General features: G+C 37.7%; 1 long non-coding RNA gene across 4 annotated transcripts; it reads left to right on the top strand.

Moving 5' to 3' along the window:
• Window positions 1–1,112: 1,112 nt before the first annotated feature.
• LOC103909293 (uncharacterized) lies at window positions 1,113–2,223 on the top strand. 4 transcript variants are annotated; one of them, XR_011007713.2, is made up of 4 exons: window positions 1,113–1,278; window positions 1,372–1,454; window positions 1,527–1,595; window positions 1,724–2,223. It is a non-coding gene; the product is annotated as an uncharacterized lncRNA (long non-coding RNA). The 4 variants fall into 4 exon arrangements; XR_002456204.3 differs by having other exon boundaries at window positions 1,113–1,454; window positions 1,882–2,223; XR_002456206.3 differs by having other exon boundaries at window positions 1,113–1,454.
• The last annotated feature ends 862 nt before the right edge of the window (window positions 2,224–3,085 follow it).

Genomic DNA, 3,085 nt, shown 5'->3' with positions numbered 1-3,085 from the left:
TAGATGGGGAAGGTCAATAGTGGCCTATACTTTCAATAAGTTTGACTGTATTTTTGTTTACGTGTGTTTTCTCTAATATTTACAGTATTTTATTACTTTTTGTGTCCGTTTTTTTTTTTTTTTACAGTATTTCAGTTTTAAGCCACAGTTTGAATTCAATATAAATTTAATCAAAGCCTTTCTTATTCTGGATCCAATTCTTTGCAAAATGGCAATTTTGACAGCCCAAATAGAAAGACAACAAATGCCATTGGCAATAGGCTACAATGGCAAGCAATGGTGCACTGATTCACACTGTGTTCTGTATTTTGTATTTTGTTGTCCATTGTGTACTGATTAAATTAAAGGTAAAACTAGCTTTTGTTGCATATTTTAAATGTTTTGACACAGTATGTGCATTTTGAAAGCAAAATGTGTCATTTTGACCATGAGTGCCGCTGTTTAGGCCTGTTTGTTAACTATTTTGAAAATGTGGAGTTTCAGGTGATGGCTGCATCAAAGCAATCAAGAAAAATGGAACTCCCATATAAACAACCTGCTGACTCAAAATTTTGCTTTTGGTGCACACTCGAGTGCGAATTGCTACATTCACGCCTGCCCAAATGAACCACACCAAGAGGGAAAATGAACTCTAGTGCGATTCAAGCTATCTAAATAAGGTAGGTGTAAAAACACCCTTAAATTTCTCATGATTTACATTGGCAGGTTATATGTTTTCTTACATTGTCTGACTCTGGTCGTTCAGATGTTTGGGCCTGAAGAACTGTTAACTGGATTCTGTGAATTTGTTTGATATTAAAAGAGACCCTAGTGTTAAGGCTACACTTCGAGCTGATAGTCAGCAACTGGGCAATGTCGAGCTGTCGGTGAGTGTGTGTCAGACATGTTTGTTGGTGTAGTCCACACATCGCCACTCGTCTGTTCACTTTCAAAGGGTTATAGAATTGGCATAAGTTATCTGTGAAAGAAAGCACTCTGATTGGCTGTGCATATTCGAATCTTAGTGACAAAACCAAGCAAACGACACAGGTCAAGAGGGAAGCCAAAGAATCTAGTTGTTATTTCAATGTGTAATGAGACCATGTCTGGGCATTACAAGTCCCAGCAGGCTTAGCGCCATGCAAGGAAGTGTTGTTGTTTATGTGCGGACACTTTATTTCCTGATTGCGGCGTAAATTAACAACAGGTTGTAGATTGCTCAGCGCTATATAAGTGAGTCAAAGTTTGTTTGCCATTTTGCTGTCGTTGTTGCATTCTGGTCGCGGCACGTAAAGGCCGGTAGGTAGTAAGTTTATTTGTGTGATGTGCGGTCTCTCTCTCTTTCTCGCGGAGTTTCCTTTTTTTAACGCATGCATAAACTGACATTTATAGAGTCCACACTTCACGTGAGGGGTAGCTGATGAGCAAACAACATTTAATGCTGCCAGATCTTCATAGCGAACTTATTTAAAGAGGTAGTTGTTTTATAATTTTAATAAACCGTTTTTAGTGTTGTGTTTTAATGATATTATCCTTTTTATTTCTAGTGCTATTACGGGATCATTGTTTGCTGATTGTTGCCTGAGTGTCAGCATGGGAAATTAAGGATCTTAGAGGTATTGTTTAAAACAAAGAAGGGTTTTTATCTTTTAATGCATGTTTTATTTATAGGATGTTTTATTGTGTTTGATTTCTTTATATTCTGAGTTTCTGTGTTGTAATAAACTGTGTTTCCCCTTTTTAGGGATGCACGGTTGCCGTTTACTTTAGACTTACAATAATATTTTTGTTATTGAGTCTTTGTTGTTGACTTTTGTTGTATGCTAATTTGGGTTGTTTATTATGTTGCTAGGTTGAAAACAATTTGTATTTTCCTTTGTTAAACTTTTCTTTCTTTTGTAGGTTCTGTTTTGGATTTGCTTTACCATCAGTGGCCACTGGGTTCCCTGCACTGTGTGGATGGCGGTGGAGAAAAGGTGGTTGGGATTGTGTGGTGATTTGGTCACTGTTGATTTTTGTGTTTTTTAGGTTGCAGTGTGATTGCTGTGAGCTGAGTGTGGTGAAAACACTGCTGCTTGGGTACCTCATCTGTCCTCACTTTCTGGGTAACCGGTGGCCATTAGTGGTTTGTTTTTTCTTTTCTTTTATTTAGTTTATTTACTTTTTTTTCCTCCTTATTTGCAATAAAGATGGAGACAATTTGTATATTACAACTTGTGGAATAAAATATAATTGTCCTCCTAATTGTAAGTCACTTCATTTACCCTCTGCTAAATCATTAACACTGACAAAAGTCATCTGGTCACAAATGCATTTCTTCAATGATTGCAAATGACATGGATTAATCAGCTCTATCTCATGAAGAAGTATATCTTTTTTAGATATTGTCAGAAAAACTAATTAATATACATTCAGATGACTTTAAGCATATAAAAAAATTCAAGTCCACTTCAATTTTAGCTTACCCAATTCACCTATACCACATGTTTTTGGACTTGTGTGGGAAACTAGAGCACCCAGAGGAAACCCACGCAAACATGGGGAGAACATGCAAACTCCACAAAGAAATGCTAACTGATCTAGCCGAGGCTCAAACCAGCTACCATCTTGCTGTGAGGCGAACGTGCTACCCACTGTGCCACCGTACAGCACTTTTTTATTCTTATTCTTGTCCTGTCATTTATTTTATTGCAAAATTATTATTTTTTTAATATTATAATATTAATATTCTGTGCTGTAATTGGTTATTTAGCAGCTGTCACATCCCCTCACCAACTCGTTCCCTCAGCTCCAACCATCGTTCTCCTTCACCAGCCACCTCTCATCACACTCGAGTTCTAATGAGACACACCTGAACCAGCAATCTCCAACCCCTATAAAGACTCCCCGTTTCTAGCCATACAACGGCTGGAATTGAAGTCCATTGATTCACCTCACCTCCTCCCTGGATCACCTTTTTCTGTAGATGTTTTCCGTTCACCTATGGATTTTTCTCCTGTCCTGTGGATGCACAGGCTGTGATTAAGGGAAATGACTTTATACACTGATGGTTGAATGAAGATGATCCTTGTTTACATTGCAAACAACATACTAGTCTGCTCTCCAT

Source organism: Danio rerio, chromosome 20, assembly GCF_049306965.1.
Source record: "Danio rerio strain Tuebingen ecotype United States chromosome 20, GRCz12tu, whole genome shotgun sequence".
Lineage (NCBI taxonomy): Eukaryota > Metazoa > Chordata > Actinopteri > Cypriniformes > Danionidae > Danio > Danio rerio.
This window is presented reverse-complemented; position numbering and strand designations above follow the sequence as displayed.